Source organism: Cricetulus griseus (genome assembly GCF_003668045.3).
Source record: "Cricetulus griseus strain 17A/GY chromosome 1 unlocalized genomic scaffold, alternate assembly CriGri-PICRH-1.0 chr1_0, whole genome shotgun sequence".
In the NCBI taxonomy this organism is placed as follows: domain Eukaryota; kingdom Metazoa; phylum Chordata; class Mammalia; order Rodentia; family Cricetidae; genus Cricetulus; species Cricetulus griseus.
Genome location: NW_023276806.1, coordinates 74,474,646 through 74,493,259, shown reverse-complemented (window position 1 = coordinate 74,493,259; position 18,614 = coordinate 74,474,646). Strand labels below are relative to the sequence as shown.

General features: G+C 40.4%; 1 protein-coding gene across 5 annotated transcripts in view; it reads right to left on the bottom strand.

Moving 5' to 3' along the window:
- The window catches only part of Rxfp1 (relaxin family peptide receptor 1), a 119,575-nt gene that overhangs the window by 85,704 nt on the left and 15,257 nt on the right, over nt 1–18,614 (bottom strand). The window lies entirely within an intron of this gene.

The following is an 18,614-nucleotide window of genomic DNA, read 5'->3' as shown; positions in this document are numbered from 1 at the left end:
ATTCTGTATATGAAAGATAGAGGGGAAATGATATTTAACTTTCTTTCTATCCTCCATTACCCTCTGTTGTTCTTTCCATCCTCATTTTCTATTTTTATATCTTACATTTGTGTGTGTGTGTGTTAATTAAATCTTGATTCCACAGTTGAGAGACACATGAAATAATTGTCCTTTTGAGACTGGGTTATTTTATTTGACAGTTTCAGTTCCATTTATTTTGTTGAATTACACAATCCCATTCACTGAGGCAATGCTTTTCTTTATCTATATTGACTATCATTTAAGCTGATTCTATACCTTGGCTGTTGTAACTAGTGGTCCAACAGATGTGGAAAATGTGGATGTTCTGGTGTCTCTGTGGCATACTGATTGATTCTGTTGTTTATATGCCCAGGAGTAGAATAGTTGAGTTATATGGTAGTTGTATTTTTAGTTTTCTGAGGAACACCCACAATAATAGGAAGTTATTCTTTTTTTTGTATGTTATTCTTATTCCTACCAGCAGCAGACAGCTGAGAATAATTATTCTGATTTGGTTGAGACAGACTCTCAAGTCATTTTAATTAAAGTCTCTCCATGATAAGACTATTGGGCATTTTTTTCAAATATAGGTTAGCCATATGCCTGTTCCCCCCCCCCCATCCTCCCATTATCCTTCCCTCCTTTCCTTCCTCTTTCCTTCCCTTCCTTCCTTCCTCTCTCTCTAGGAATCAAGGTCTCATCATGCATCTCTCACTGGCCTTGAATTGGCAGGGATCTGCTTGCTTCTGCCTCCTGAGTGCTGAGACTAAAGGCATGGTATGCCCATCCATGCCCATCTGTATTTCTTCTTTTGAGAGTTACCCAGTTCATTTGCTCATTTGTTGATGGGATTTTATGGATGTTTAATTTTATAAGTACTTTTTAGACTCTAGCCATAAATCTCTGGGCAGAGACTTCATCCTGTTCTGTAGGCTGTCTCCTCATTGCTGGTTATTTCCTTTGATAGTAGAATTTTTTGCCTGAACCGTTTAAGTCTTCCTTTTCTTGGAAGTTCTTTGAGATTGAGTAGCTGGTAAAAGAGATGAACAACCATATTTACTGACTACCAAGTGAGAAACAAGAAACTTGATGAGTTCCAGCTTTTTTTTCTGTCAAAGACAAAGTTATTGCCATTTTTGTATGACCACATTGTGTCCTGGGATCTATGTGGACTTTGCACACAGGGAAGGGAGGCAGCCAGGCTCTGTGTAGCTCTGGAATCTTGTTACTGAATGTTGGTCTGATTCAAAGGTTGAATATAGAGAGCAAGGATGGGAGGGACATGATGAAGGAAATATTGCCTTTTTTTTTGGTTTTATAAGACAGGGTTTCTCTGTGTAGCTTTGGAGCCTATCCTGGCACTTGCTCTGGAGACCAGGCTGGCCTCGAACTCACAGAGATCTGCCTGCCTCTGCCTCCTGAGTTCTGGGATTATAGGTGTGCACCACCAACGCCCAGCTGAAACATTGCCTTTTGTTTGCTTGCCTTCACTTTTGCTGTCCAACTATGTTGTTGTTACTGCTGTATTTCTTTGATAATATAACCAGCTAACTTGGACTTCCGAAGTCCAAGTAGACTGAAGACAAGCAGCTCCCCAGGAATATTTCAGGCTTGCAGTGCCATTTTGAGACTGCTGAGACCTCTATCTGTATGGGCAAAACAACTTCCAGATTCTGGGCCTCTCCAGTGCGAGGCAGCCATTGTTGGACCACCTAGACCTTATTGTATAAACCAATCTAGTACACCCTCTATCAGACTACATCTGGCTGGAGAAATCTTTGGTTGCCCGAATGTAGAGTGTTTCTGACATCTAGTAGGTAGAGGCCAGGGATGCTGATGAACATGTGACATGCACAGGGCAGTTTCTCTGCCCTAAAATCTCAGAAGACTTTAGGTTGAGAGATACAGAGGTAAGTATTGATGCAGGGTAGAAAGGACCAGTGAAAGAACACCCTGGCCCTGAGAGCAGAGCCAAAGAAACACAACTTGTCTTTAACCAAGGAATTCAAATCCAACCAATCCCAGAGCATGCAATCCAACCAGTCCCTGAGCAAAACATCCAACTAATCTGTGAGCTTGTCTCAAGCTCAGGAATTGAGACCCAACCTATCCTACCCTGGAAAGCTCCACACCTAAGAAATCCTACATAAGCCGTGTACCTGTTCAGTTTGGGGCTGACTTTTTCTACCATGGCAGAGACAGCAACTCTCCTGGATTCTTCCCTCCCAATAAATCTCTTGAGTGAGGTTGTTTGTAATAACTTTCTTTTGCTGAAGCAGAGCATAACTGATATATTTTGGTGGGGGAAAAACTCCTTTAGCAGAGCAGAGATGAAAGAGCTCTCACCAGAGTGGAGTGGAGCAGAGCCAGAGAAGAGCAGGACTGTAACACTTTGACTGGGAGACTTTTCCTTGCTGGAGCCTAACTGTCATACATTCCAGGGAAGCTGAGTAGGGCTGTAACCCTTCTCCAGAGCAGAATAGAGCAGAGCTGCAACAACCTCACTAGGGAAACCCTCTGCTGCTGGAGCAGAGTTGTTACACTTGCATTAGGAAAATCTTTCCCTGAGCAGACTCAGAAAACACAGGTTCTGACTTTCTCTTGCCTTCCTGCTTTTCATCCCTCATTCCCCTCCACTTCACTAGACAAGCTATCGAGACTGGAATTCTTCTTCCATATGGTAGGTCTTAGAGCCCAGAACTTTCCCAAAAGTCAGTAAAAAAAAAAATCTAAAAATGCTTACCTCACTTTCCCTTGGTTTTCTGTATAACCACTGGCTATAAAGAGCTTCCGTGACCTGCCACATGGTAGGTCAGAGATCTTCTGTGGGATGCCTGTCCTCCTTGAGAAGAAGAAAAGCTTAGCAGAGAGGCTAAGAAGGGCTCAAGCACACAGATCTTCTGGATCTCCACCCCACCCAGTCTGATCTCTGCATAGCAGACTCTTTTTGTGCAATCACATTTCCATATAGCTGTCTATAGGTCAATGAACCTATAGACAAAGACAAAATTATAGATCAATTTCCCTTAGAAACAACATGTGAAAAATCTCAGTAAAATACTTGCAAAACAAATCCAAGAACACATAAAATAGATTATCCTCTATGATCATGTAAGCTTGATCCCAGAGAGGGAGGGATGGTTCAACACATAGTAGATTGGGTTTATCTCTTAAAGAAAGCCAAGAAAATCAAGAAAAAACAATCAAACAGGTCCAAGATTTGAAAATTGAAATAGAGGCAACTCCCCCCCCCAAAACCAAAACCAAACCCCCAGAAATCCAGAGAATTCAGGACATGGAAAGTCTGGGTAAATGAACAGGAACTGCCGATGAAGCATAACCAACAGAATGCAAGAGATGGAAGAGAGAATCTCAGGCGTTGACGATACAATAGAGGAAATAGATTCATTGGTCAGATGCAGAAAAGACATTGACAAATCCAACATACCTTCATAGAGAGACTAGGGATACAAGAGACATATCTCAACATAATAAAGGCAATTTCCAGCAAGCCTACAGCCCAATCAACCCCAATTAATAGAAAAACCAAGCATTTCCACTAAAACCAGAAACAAGACAAGGATGTCTACTCTCTCTACACTCATTCAGTATATTATTTGAAATCTTCACTAGAGCAATAAAACAACTGAAGGAGATCAAGATGATACAAATATGATAGTAAGCGGTCACGATATCTTTATTTGCAGATGATATGATTACATATATAAATGACCCTAAAGACTCCATCAGGAAACTCCTACAGCTGATAAACACTTTCAGAAAAGTAGCCGGATGGAAACTTAAAAGCAAATAAAACAAAACAAACAAACAAACAAAAAACCCCCAAAACCCTGTGGCCTTCCTTCATGAACTGAAATGTCCTGAGAAAGGAACCAGGAAACAATAACTTTCACAGTACCCTCAAAAACATCTTGGGATAACTTGATTTAAGAATTGGAGAAAGAAATTAAAAACAATATAAACAGATGGAAAAATCTTCCATGCTCATGGATTGGTAGGATTATACAATGCAGAAAGTAATCCTACAAAAAGCAATCTACAGATCCAACACAATCCTCATCAAAATTCCAACACAACTCTTCACAGAGAATTCAAAGGACAATATCCAGCTTCATATCGAAATACACACACACACACACACACACACACACACACACAAACGAGAGAGAGAGAGAGAGAGAGAGAGAGAGAGAGAGAGAGAGAGAGAGAGGACAGTTTAAAAATCCCGAATAATAAAAGAACTGCTAGAGATATCAGCATCCTAGATTTCAATTTATTCTACAGAGCTATAGTAATAAAAACAGCATGGTATTGTCATATTGATCAATGGAATATATTTGAAGACCTAGACATAAGTTCACACATCTACAGACACCTGATTTTTTGACTGAGAAGTCAGAAATACACACTGACTTAAAAAAAGAGCATCGGGATCGAGTTCAGAGGCAGCGGATTCCGAACACCGAACACCGAACACCCAGAGGCAGCCTGGCCTCATCTGCCAGTCCAGATAGGCCAGGAGCTGTTTCTGGCCCCTTTTCGTCATTGCTGCTCAGAGTCATCTGACACAAGCGATCTTCATGCCAGACTGAGTTTGGCAGCAGGATCCGACAAACGAGGCCCGGTGACAGCTCTGTCTCCAACTGCCGGCCCGGCGGGACTGGCATGCCCGAACACTGCTGACACCCGGGTAACAGTGACACCTCCATCCATGAGTAGAGGACCGACATCAGAGTATTGGATCTGTTTGCATCTACCAGAAGAGAACCTTGGTCCTACACCCACCAGGAGAACAAGAAACTCTTGCTACACCCACCAGAAGAAAGGATGAGAAGAGGACAAGGTAAAAGCACATCCAACAACAGAAAACCCAATATGACACCACTGGAGACTAGGAACCATACACCTGTAAGACCTGAACATCACGATGCAGATGAACCAGAAGAGAATGACATTAAAAGCATCTTTATGAAAATGATAGAGGACCTCAAAGAGGACATGAGAAAATCCCTTAAAGAAATGGAAGAAAAAACTAACCAAAAAAAAATACAAGATATCAACAAATCTCTCACGGAAACAGTTCAAGACCTAAAAACTGAAATAGAGATGATAAAGAAAGCACAATCTGAGGGAATGCTGGAAATAGAAAATCTGGGTAAATGATCAGGAACTACAGATGTAAGCATAACCAACAGAATACAAGAGATGGAAGAGAGAATCTCAGGAGTTGAAGAAACACTAGCAGAAATAGATTCATCAACCAAAGAAAATCTTAAGTCCAACAAATCACTATCACAAAATATCCAGGAAATATGGGACACTGTGAAAAGACCAAACTTACGAATAATAGGTATAGAAGAAGGAGAAGAAATCCAACTCAAAGGCTCAGAAAACATTCAACAAAATCATAGAAGAAAACCTTCCCAACCTAAGGAAAGACATGCCAATGAAAATACAAGAAGCCTACAGAACACCAAATAGGCTGAACCAAAAAAAAAGGTCTCCTTGCCACATAATAATCAAAACATCGAACATACAGAACAAAGAGAAAAAATTTAGAGCAGCAAAGGAAAAAGGTCAAGTAACCTATAAAGGCAAACTTATCAGAATCACACCTAACTTTTTCATGGAAACTCTGAAAGCCAGAAGGTCCTGGATAGATATTCTACCTACACTAAGAGACCATGGATGCCAGCCCAGACTACTATACCCAGCAAAGCTTTCAATCATTATAGATGGAGAAAACAAGATATTCCATGACAAAACCATATACAAACAATGCATATCCACCAATCCAGCCCTACAGAAAGTTCTGGAAGGAAAACTGCAACCCAAGGAAGTTAACTACAACCAGAAAAATATAGGCAATAGACAAACCCACTTTACCAACAGCCAAAAGGAAAAAGGGATAGAATCCCACACATAATCTCGCCACCATCACCAAATCAAAAACAGACAAGATTCTGAACAATAATCAATGGTCATTAATATCCATCAACATTAATGGTCTTAACTCCCCTTTAAAAAGACACAGATTAGCAGAATGGATAAGAAGATGGAATCCTTTCTTCTGCTGCATACAAGAAACTCACCTCTACCTCAAAGACAGAACCTAAGAATTAAAGGTTGGGAAAGATCTTCCAATCAAATGGACCCAAGAAACAAGCGGGGGGGGGGGCTGCAATCCTAATATCCAATAAATTGGACTTTAAACTAAAATCAGTCAAAAGAGATGAAGAAGGTCATTTCCTACTCATCACAGGAGAAATCCATCAGGATGAAGTCTCAATTCTGAACATTTATGCCCCAAGTACAAAGGCATCCACATTTGTAAAAGAAACATTACTAAAACTCAAATCACACATAAAACTGCACACACTTATAGGGGGAGATTTCAACACCCCACTCTGACCACTGGACAGGAACACCAGACAGAAACTTAACAAAAAACAAAAGAACTAATAGAAGTTATGGTGCAATTGGACTTAACAGATATCTATAGAACATTCTACCCAAATACAAAACAATTTACCTTCTTCTCAGGGCCACATGGAATCTTCTCTAAAATCGACCACATACTTGGCAATATAGCAAACCTCAACAAGTACAAAAAAATAGAAATAAGCCCCTGTGTCTTATCAGACCACCATGCTTTAAAATTAGAATTCAACAACAACACAAACTACAGAAAATCTACAAACTCATGGAAATTAAGTAACACGCAATTGCACAATTCATGGGTCCAGGAAGAAATAAAAAAAAGAAATTAAAGATTTCTTAGAATTCAATGAGAATGCAGACACAACATACCAAACCCTATGGGATAGTTTGAAAGCAGTGCTAAGACGAAAGTTCATAGCGCTAAATGCCCACATGAAGAAACAGGAGAATAATCACAACAGAGAATTACCAGCACAACTGAAAGCTTTAGAAAACAAAGAAGCCAATACATCCCAGAGGAGCAGACTCCAGGAAATAATCAAATTGAGGGCTGAAATCAACAAAATGGAAACTAGGAGAACAATACAAAGAATCAATATAACAAAAAGTTGGTTCTTCGAGAAAATCAACAAGACAGACAAACCTTTATCCAACTTACCAAACAACAAAGAGTGAACATGCAAATTAAGAAAATCAGGAATGAAAAGGGGGTCATAACAACAGACACAGAGGAAATCCAGAGAATCATCAGGTCATACTTTGAAAACCCTTATTCCTCAAAATGTGAAAATCTAAAGGAAATGGACAATTTTCTGGACAGATTTCACTTACCAAAATTAAATCAAGAACAGATAAGCAACTTAAATAGACCTATAACCTCTAATGAAATTGAAGCAGTCATTAGAAGTCTCCCAAGCAAAAAAAGCCCAGGGCCAGATGACTTCAGTGCAGAATTCTACCAGAAATTCAATGTACAGCTAATACCAATTCTCCTCAAAGTATTCCACACAATAGAAGCAGAAAGGTCATTACCAAACTCTTTTTATGAGGCTTCAATAACTTTGATACCCAAGCCACATGAAGACACAACTAAGAAAGAGAACTACAGACCAATATCCCTCATGAACATTGATGCAAAAATTCTCAATAAAATATTGGCATATCTAATCCAAGAACACATCAGAGAAATCATCCATCCGGATCAAATAGGCTTCATCCCAGGGATGCAAGGATGGCTCAACATAGGAAAATCCATCAATGTAATCCACCATATAAACAGACTGAGGAAAAAAATCACATGGTCATCTCACTAGATGCTGAGAAAGCCTTTGACAAAATCCAACACCCCTTCATGATAAAGGTCCTGGAGAAATCAGGAATAACAGGGACATACCTCAACATAATAAAAGCAATATACAGCAAGCCGACAGCCAACATCAAATTAAATGGAGAGAAACTCAATGCAATTCCTCTAAAATCAGGGACAAGACAAGGCTGTCCACTTTCTCCATACCTCTTCAATACTGTCCTTGAAGTTCTAGCTAGAGCAATAATAAGACAACAAAAGGAGATCAAAGGAATACAAATCAGAAAGGAAGAAGTCAAACTCTCACTATTTGCAGATAATATGATAGTCTACATAAGTGACCCAAAAAACTCAACCAGGGAACTCCTACAGCTGATAAACACCTTCAGCAAAGTGGCAGAATACAAGATTAACTCAAAAAAAATTCTGTAGCCCTACTATATACGGATGACACATTGGTGGAGAAAGAAATCAGAGAAGCATCACCTTTTACAATTGCCACAAACAACATAAAATACCTTGGAGTAACACTAACCAAAAAAGTGAGAGACCTGTACCATAAGAATTTTGAGTCTCTCAAGAAAGAAATTAAAGAAGATACCCCAAAATGGAAAGATCTCCCATGTTCGTGGATAGGCAGGATCAACATAGAAAAATGGCAATCTTGCCAAAAGCAATCTACAGATTCAATGCAATTCCCATCAAAATCCCAACACAATTCTTCACTAACCTTGAAAGAACAATTCTCAACTTTATATGGAGAAACAAAAGACCCAGGAGAGCCAAAACAACCCTGTACAATAGAGGAACTTCTGGAGGCATCACCCTCCCTGACTTTAAGCTCTGTTACAGAGCTATAGTCCTGAAAGCAGTTTGGTATTGGCACAAAAATAGACAGGTAGACCAATGGAATAGAGTTGAAAACCCTGATATTAACCCACACACCTAAGAACACCTGATTTTTTACAAACAATCCAAATATATATGCTGGAACAAAGAGAACATCTTCAACAAATGTTGCTGGCATAACTGGATGCAAACATGTAGAAGACTACAGATAGATCCAAGTTTTTCACCCTGCACAAAACTTAAGTCAAAATGGACCAAAGACCTCAACATAAACCCAGCCACACTGAACCTTCTAGAAGATAAAGTGGGAAATACCCTTGAATTAATTGGTACAGGAGACCATTTCCTGAACATAACACCAGTAGCACAGACACTGAGATCAACAATTAATAAATGGGACCTCTTGAAACTGAGAAGTTTCTGTAAGGCAAAGGACATAGTCAGAAAGACAAAACAGCAGCCCACAGACTGTGAAAAGATATTCACCAACCCCACATCTGACAGAGGGCTGATCTCCAAAATATACAAAGAACTCAAGAAGCTATTCTCTAAAGCACCAAATAATCCAATTAAAAAATGGGGTACAGAACTAAATAGACAATTCTCAAAAAGGAATCTAAAATGACTGAAAGACACATAAGAAAGTGTTCAACATCCTTAGCCATCAGGGAAATGCAAATCAAAACAACTCTGAGATAACATCTTACTCCTGTCAGAATAGCTAAAATTAAAACACCAATGACAGTTTATGCTGGTGAGAATGCAGAGAAAGGAACACTCCTCCACTGCTGGTGGGAGTGCCAACTTGTACAGCCACTTTGGAAATCAGTATGGCAACTCCTGAAAATGGGAATGAGTCTACCACAAGATCCAGCAATTACACTCCTAGGCATATAACCCAAAGAAGTACATTCATACAACAAGGACATGTGTTCAACCATGTTCATAGCATCACTATTTGTAATAGCCAGAAACTGGAAGCAGCCTAGATGACCTTCAACTGAAGAATGGATAGAGAAAATGTGGTACATTTACACAATGGAGTACTACTCAGCAGAAAAACACAATGGAATCTTGAAATTTGCAGGAAAATGGATGGAACTCGAAGAAACCATTCTGATAGAGGTAACCCAATTACAAAAAGACATACATGATATGTACTCACTCATATGTGGATTTTAGACATAGAGTTAGGGATTACCATCCTACAATCCACACTGCCAGAGGTACTAGTAAACAAGGAAGACCCTAAAAGAGACAAACTTTGTCCCCTGGAGAAGGGAAAGGCTCACGATCCCCTGAGCAAATTGAGAACATGGGAAGACGGGGGAGGGAGCCCCGAGAATGAGAAGGGATGAAGAAGAAGGATGCAGAGGTCATGAGGGAGCAGAAAGGTTGAGTCAGGTGAAGAATAGAAGAAAGGGTATGTGAATGGTTGGGTTTTAGTTGGGGGGGTGTGGTAGGGGAGGAAGGGAGGGAGAAAGGAACTGGGATTGTCATGTAAGTCAATCTTGTTTCTAATTCAAATAAAAAATGATAAAAAAGAGCATCTTCAACAAACAGTGATGGTCAATCTGGAAAGCTGTTTATAGAATCCAAAAAGATTCATACTTACCACTCTGCACAAAACTTAACTGTAAATGGATCAAAACTTCAACATAAGGCCATGTACCCTGAATATGATAGAAAATACTTTCTGAACTGAACACTATTAGCACAGACACTAAGAACAACAATTAATAAATGGGACCTCATGAAATTGAAAAGTTGCTATATCGAAATGGATAGAGTGGCAGCCTATAAATGGGAAATGGTCTTTCCTAATTATACTTCCAATAGAAAGTTAATATCTAAAATACATAAAGAACTAAAACTGTACATTAATAAAACAAGAGCTGGAGAGATGGCTCAGCATTTACAAGCACTAGCTTGTAGAGGGCCTGGGTTCACTTCATAGTATCCATATGGCAACTCCATAAGATCCGACACCTGCTCACTAGACATCTCTCACTACTAAGTGAGATTTCAAGTGCCAGGAAAGGGTTACATCTAATTGTGTTGGCCAAAGAGGCTCTATAGAAATGTCCAAATAGCTCAGGCTATTGCCAAGGTTATCGGTTGCTCACCACAAATTGATGGTAGTCCCTATTGTTGAAGACAATACTTACACATCTCACTCAACATGGTGAAGGCAAGTTGGTGCCTAACCAGAGCATTCAGCATTACTTAATAGTGTTCATGGTACTCTGAGGTTATTAGAGGGGAAAGGTATCCACCAACCTAACCACAAAACCTGCAATCTCCAACAGTCCCCTTCCTGCATGATATGCAGCAGCAACAACAACAATAGTGGCCCAAATGTGGGAGTAGTCAACTACTGTCTGACTGGATTTAAAGCCCACTCCATGAGAAGGAATTCATGCAAATTAGAACCAGAGACTAGATCGACCATAGGCTCAGGGGGAAGTCAAATACTATATCTCTGCTAAAGGAAATAGGAACAAAGTGACTCCTAACAACATTCTGTGATGGAGGAAGTGCTTCTGTGTATGTGTTTGTCTTATTGGATGATAAATAAAGTACTGTTTGGCCAATGAGGCAGCAATTTAGACGGAACTAGGAGTCAAGGAGGATTCTGGGAAATGTAATAAAGAAGTGGTGATCTGCAGGAAGTGACATAGCAGGGAGACTCATATATAAACAAGGGCAAGAAGGAAGTGGGCCCCCCTCTCTCTTCCTCCAGAGTCACCATGTGATCCCGGGATGAGGACACCAATGAAAGGCATCCTAAATAAGATAAGTCTTATAAAAAGTCTGCATAAAAAGTGAACATAAGATACCTTTTTGCTTTCCTTTGTTTTTTGGTGCCTGGGATGTTAAGAATCAGTTTTTGAGGGTTTAGGATAAACAAATCCTCAATTGTAAGATTTCCTACACAGTCATTAAGACTCACCATCCTGCATAATAAACACATGAATGACACTTTTTCCAACACAGAATAGCTGAGATTTCTTCATGTTCTGTTTATATATTTCTTTTCCCCTTTTTAAAAAAAATTGACAATTATTTTTATTGATTCTTTAGGAGTTCACATCATGTACCCTAATATCACTCATTTCCCAGTTTTTCCATGTCTTTCCTCCACCCTTTGTACTCTCTCCCTCAAAATAAAATAAAAACAAAACCCCCCAAACCCAAAACACTTCATCCCTTCATCTTTCCTGCCTCTCCATCACATATTCATTTGTCATAGTGGCCTTGGGAGCTGTGGTGTGTCACACAGTATACCCTCTTGCCCACACAGCTTTACTTGCAAATGTTCATTGCAATGAGTTGTTGGTCAGGTTCAAGGCCTCTCTGGCTTCTGGTATACCATCAGTACTGGATCCTCATCCAAACTTCTCTGGAATATCCGGCTATCCACAATCACAGATCTTGTGGCTATGTTTCGGCAGGACCCATCCTTTCACAACCCTCAACAGGTCATAGATGGGGTAGATGTTGAGGCAGGCAACTTGAAATCCTGGACTTGGGCCTGAGTGATAACTGAGTTGGTCAGTCCAGACTTCCACTGGGACCACTTCCCTCAGGTGAGGAGTGGGGCCAGCTTTCTGGTGCCCTGGCCACCAGGGCCAGATCTCTCATTGCCCCCAGTTGTAACACATGCCATGGATATCAACACAGACCCAGGCTGTGATAGGGCTATGGACCCAGACATGTCCCTTGGCCACAGCACAACCCAGACATCACCATGGCCTTGTGTGGCAGTGCAGCTCATCGGCATGGCCCTCAGACATCAATATAGGCTCAGATGGCATCCAGACTACAGGCATCTGTATGGCCTTTGGTGGTAGCACAGGCCACATAAACCCTGGCTTCAGTAAGGCTACCAACCCAGACATGGTCCTCAGTTGCAGCACAGGCCCAGATGTCTCCCTGGCTCTGGGTGGCAGCACTGGCCACTCAGATTGGTATGACCCCGGCCACAGCGTGGCCCTTGGGCATCAGCATGGCCCCAGGTGGCAGTGTAGGCCACCCATAGCAGCCTGCTCCTCACTGATGTAGCACCTTTTGTTTTGCTTCTCTTCACAGCTCCCACACCACTCTGCTTTTCCTTCTCTCCCATTTCACCACCACATAACCTGCTCGTAGTAGTGGCACCAGGGTGCTGAGTGGGCCTGTGACTGTCTTTTCCTTCCAGGGCTTCTGTGTTTGTATAATTTTAACATGTTTCAGACTGTGACATTGTTAACACCAAACAGTCTCATTCCCTTCCTTCTCACTGATGTGGGAACAGGTGGTTTCTATCCGAAGCCAAGGGCACTTGTGTTATATTTCTTCTGAATACCTCTTCACTTAACAATTTCTGCTCTTACTGTTGTGGCCACCATTCCAGTGTGTACTAGTTAGTGTCTAGGAAGTAAAAAGCTAGTGTCTTCCTTTTGTTTACTCCTTAACCTTATGGTCAAAGTATCCAGAATCAGCCATAATGACAATCTTTTTTCCTAGGGTGTATGTCTTCAATAAATTATTATTGAAATGCTGGAGTTTGAATCTAGAACCATTGCATATCCTGGGCAAGCATATTACCACTGAACTACATTCCTAGCTTTTATTTAAAAATATTTATTTTTAGTTTATATTATTGCATACATATTTGGGATATAATGGCAGATATAGAGTGGAATGATTAAACCATTTGAAAAACATTAAATTTGTTATCTCAAGCATTTATTTGTTTATATTTCATTTAATATCTATGCTAGGCGATTTGCAAACACAGAACACATTGTTACTAACCTTAGGAATTGTGCTTTATAACTGACCTGGAACGAATTCACCCTAATTGACATGTTCATGTTTTGGCCTGTATGTTCCCCGATCCATTACTCTGCTACCCACTATTCTACTTTCCGCCTGTGCTCATTTGACTGTTGTACTTTCCATGCAGATGTGTCTTCTTGTCCATGACTTATTTTACTTATGTCTTCCAGCATTACCCATGTTGTCACAGATGATAATATTCCTTCTTTTTATTTTGTAAGTTTATTTTAAAAATTGCCATTATTATTATTTGTGTACGCGGTATGTGTGTGGACACACATGGCATAGCTTGTGTCCTGAGGTCAGAGGAAAAACTTTGTGGAGTCAGTTCTTACATTTATATGGGTTCTAGGAACCGGACTGAGTTTTCCAGGTTGCAGAGTAAGCACCTACATCCGCTCAGTCATCTCTACAGCCCAAGACTTCATCTTCTTTTAAAGTTATGTTTTCCTGGGAACTGTGAATGAACCATCAGGACCTCAACCTACTTCTAAAAGTCCCCAGTTCTTTACATTCACTTTTCACTCTGGCGGGTGCATTGTTTTTCTATGTTTTGTGCAATTGTGGTAGGCAAACAGGCTGAGCATGCTATATTCCTATTTTACTTCCCTTTGTCACAATTCTGCCAAACAGGATTAACAACATCCTGATTTTATGAGTTCACTAGCCATAGCACAGAGAAGCAACCTGCTCAGAGGCCACAGAACTCATCAGTGGGGATTTAGGCTTACATCTGTCTGATGCAGAGAGTGGACTCTTGTGAAATATTCTTTACATCATGCCTCTATGAGCCCCCACATCTGTGTTGAGGGTGCATGGAATGTCTTTACCTATCTTTTTTTTTTTCACAGAAGCTCTACCCTTCAAAATCAAGCCAATTTTATTTTTCTAACTCTTCCATAATTATTTTCTTCGAGGCACTCTCTCTGTCCACTCTCTGAAAGTCATCATTGCCAAGATAAGACAGCAGTCAGTTTCTTTTAACTTGTTTGCTCAGGGATTTCAAAGCTATTTCTCCTCCAGGTCCAAAACAATATACTGAATTAAAACAGATGTAAACCCTATAGATGACTCATTGTTCATGTGGAACACTGCCTTCCATGAAGACAGACACTATTCTCTGTAGAATATTGGAGGTTTGAACTTCATAAACACGAAGGATGGTTGAATGGTGGGGTAGAAAGGCCTGTAACTCTCTGGGGTTGGCTGAACTGCTAACTTGATGCATCCACAAGCATGTGGAAAAAAATCTTTAAGCTACTGTTGCTTGGTATTTCTCTTCATTGCATTTAGTATGTATCCCCAACCAATCTTGAGGGGATTGAAGGCCATCAGACTCCATTCTGGAGGAGAGCAAAGGAGCTGTAAGTGGGGTTTTATAAAAGATCCCCCAAATGAATTGTCTCATGGCCAAAGCAAAGAGTTGAATTAGAGGGGACAATGCTTTAGAAATGATGTTTTGGGCTGTGGGGATGGCTTGGTGAAGATTTTGTCATGAGAGAATGGAGAGTTGGTGAAGATTTTGCCATATAAGCATAGAGAGTTAAGTTTGGATTCCCAGAATCTACATAAAAAGTGTGGTGTGCTAGCTTATGCCTGCAACTCCAGCATTGTGGGTAGATGGGCAGAGACAAGTGGGTCCTTGGATTAGCATAGCCTAATCATCGAAACTTCAAGTTCAATGACAGACCTTATCTCAAAAACTAAGGTGGGCAGTGACTGAAGAAGAATCCAATGTTGATCTTCTGTCTCTACATTCATGTGTACAAATTTACCTGCACATACATGTACATATACACACAAACACCACCACTCCACAAAATAACTTAAAAAGTTAGAGACGAGTGGTGTTTCACATTGAATATTGGTTGAGAACAATCAGAAGACCAAGGACACGGACAACAGGAAACACCACAAGTCATAATTTTAAAGGTAGATTGAGGAGATTGTGAGGAGACATTGTAACTCAACATTCAGTTTTCCTCTGAATATTTTTCAGACGGCCTTTGCAGTAGTTTTGTGTTTGCAATGGATGTACATTTAGCTGCGTATTAAAAATGTGTGCTTGGATCAGACAAACTCAAGCTGAAGAACACTGTGGTATATACAACTGTCCCTACCCTACTCTCCATGTGCTGAGAATGGCACATTTGATATAGGACTGGAGAAGCTGATAACATATGAAGGTGGATTGTACATTAAATAACATTCTTTCGTTAATGTTAAATTTGTACCATTTAGTGATTGTATGGGGGCTAAGATACTGTAATCCTTAGAGACACAAACTGAAGCATTTAGCCAGGAGCCATCACAATGTATGTAATTTATTCAGAAACCAATCAGCAAAGAAATGTATGTTTGGTGAGTGATGAGATCAATCAACTACAGGGAAATGGATCCAGATGAAACAGTTTTAAATATTATTTTGTATGTTTGAAAAAATTCAAAATGAGTTTCATAAGATTCTTGGAAAAGTCATTTTTATTAGTAACTGAAAGTGGTTTTTGTGAGCCACCATGTGGGCTCTGGGAATTGAACTCAGGACCTCTGGAAGAGCAGCAAGTGATCTTAACCTCTGAGCCATCTTTCCAGCCTGAAAATGGTTTTTGTAAAGTTTTCAGATTTTCACTGTTGGGAGATGCCTTGGCTCCCATTTACCTTGAATGTGGGCTGGTGTACACCAGCTCTGAGGAAATAGAAAATGATGCAGGTATAACACAAGTGTGCATGCTTTAAGTTATCTGAGAATTCTGGGTATGAAATAGAAAGACTTTTATATACTAGGAATATTATTCATAAGACAGTTTGTTTCACCTATGCGTTTATGACTTGAAATGCATGATGTTGGAAGATAATAGGTCAGTCTCAAAGACACATAAAGGCTATGAGGGGTAGATAGGGGTTCCTGGACATGGTGTGCAGTGGAGATCTTGTCTGGATGCCGTTGGGGCATTCAGAGAAGTGTCTAGGACCAGGGAATACCTACAGGCTATGGGTTAGGTGGCCATACCTACTGTTCTCTTAGTGATGTCTACTTAAAGGCTTAATTTGAATTTTTCCTATAGCTACTAACTATTCATCAAAAGCAAAGAGGCTTATTTAAATGCAATTAAATACTGTATGTTCCTGCTTTTATCCTCTCTTGTGATTATTACAGTCTCAGGTAGAAGTGGCTAATGTTGTCCCCCAAACACCTGCTTCAGGCTCCCTGCATACATTGCCTGGCTACTGTGGCTGGGACAGTTACCTGAGACGTTCCCAACTGTACCTTGTGGGCTTTGTACAAGATTTAAACTCTGCTTTTTGAGACAAGGTGAGAGTTGGCTTAGCAGTTCATATCACTGGCTGCTCTTCCAGAGGACCTGGGATCAATTCCAGAAACACACATGGAGGCTCAGGATCATTCATAATTCCAGCTCCAGGGAATCCAATAGCTGCTTCTTGCCTTTACAGCCCCCAGGCATGCACAGAGTATACTACATACATGTAGGCAAAGCCCTTATAAGCACAAAATGAAGTACAATTTTAAAATTAATCTTTAAAAGATTTTATTTTTATATGATGTGTGTGAGTTTCTGCCTGCATGTATGTATATACACTGCATGCATACTTGGTGCCCACAGAAGCCAAAAGAGGGCTGTTGGATTCTCTGGAACTGGGGTTACAGACAGTTGCAACTCCAGCATGTAGCTGCCACATGGGTTCTGGAACCCAGACCTGTATCCCCTGCAAGATCAGCAAATTTTCTTAACTCCAAGCTGTCTCTACAACCCCTGAACAGATTCTTAAGCATTTTTTCTTTCCCTTTTTCTTTTTTAGAAATAGGGTTCAATAACTCCCAGGTATTTAGTGTGATTAAGTGAAAGTCAGGAATCTGAACCAGCCGCTCACTGCTGCCTTTGCTGAAATCAAAGTTCAAATGTTAATGACCTCTGCAAGTTCACCTGTCTTTATTCCCAGGCTAGTTATATTGTAGCTAATCACTATGCTAAAATTTTATTTCATGGACTCCATTAAATATTCCATCAAACACCAATCCATAAAATTATAGGCACCATATGTCAAATACCTCTGTCACGTGTGGTCCACCTGGAAGGAAAGGGCAATTTTTCTATCATATAGAGATCATTGACACCTTCCACTTGTTTTATAAATGTCTATGAGGAACCAGCCAATGTTTATGCTCTTTGAGGCGTCTCCAAGCCTGCCCAAATTGCCCCATAATGAACAGGCCTGCTAAAAAGCACTTAGCTTATGTTGCTGGCTGCATGACTTCCTTTCTCTGTCCACGCTGTCACCTCAGATTAAGAGTAAAGCATGTGATGGAGGTGGTGGCTAATGCAGGTCACCAGGCTAAGTAGTGAGGGAGGATGTCTTTCCTCCCTGCTCAGTTATACTTTGTTATAGCCGTTGGCACCTGACCTTGCTTTGCGTGACTGGCTGCTGAATACCCCAGCTGTGCCTAGCTCACAAGATTATTAAGTGGGTTAGATGCACACTTGTGGCAGGTAAGAGGCAAAACCATCCTTCTGTAATTGATTTACCAGGGAGAGAAGATCTACATTCCCACACACTCTTTTTTTTTTTCCCCTCGAAAATGTCTGGCTTTCCTCTGACCCTTCCGAGTCTTTTTGAATCCTCTTATTTTTAGGGTTAAGCAATTCTCTTTCTCACCCTTCACCTGGTTTTCAAGTGCTAGAGAGCCTTTGTCTATGACTGTTATTAATGTTCAACTCCTCATCTCTACTGTGTACCAAGTGTGAATAACAAGCTGACTTAACAGTAGCCATCCTCTACTTGGCCTGCGGGCTTCTACTCAGTCTCTTGCCAGCCTCATCATCATTTAGCAGCTAGAAGATTCTTCAAAAAGTGAGATCACAAAACTCTCCTCCCTCCAAAATTCTTCTGGGACCTTACTGTCCTTAGAATAACATTCAACCTTTTCACCTTTACTTTCAGAACATATATGGATAGGTCCCAACTGTCCCCAGCTTTCTTTTTTTTTCTTCTCTCTTCTCTTCTCTTCTCTTCTCTTCTCTTCTCTTCTCTTCTCTTCTCTTCTCTTCTCTTCTCTTCTCTTCTCTTCTCTTCTCTTCTCTTCTCTTCTCTTCTCCTCTTCTCTTCTCTTCTCTTTTCTTTTCTTTTCATCACT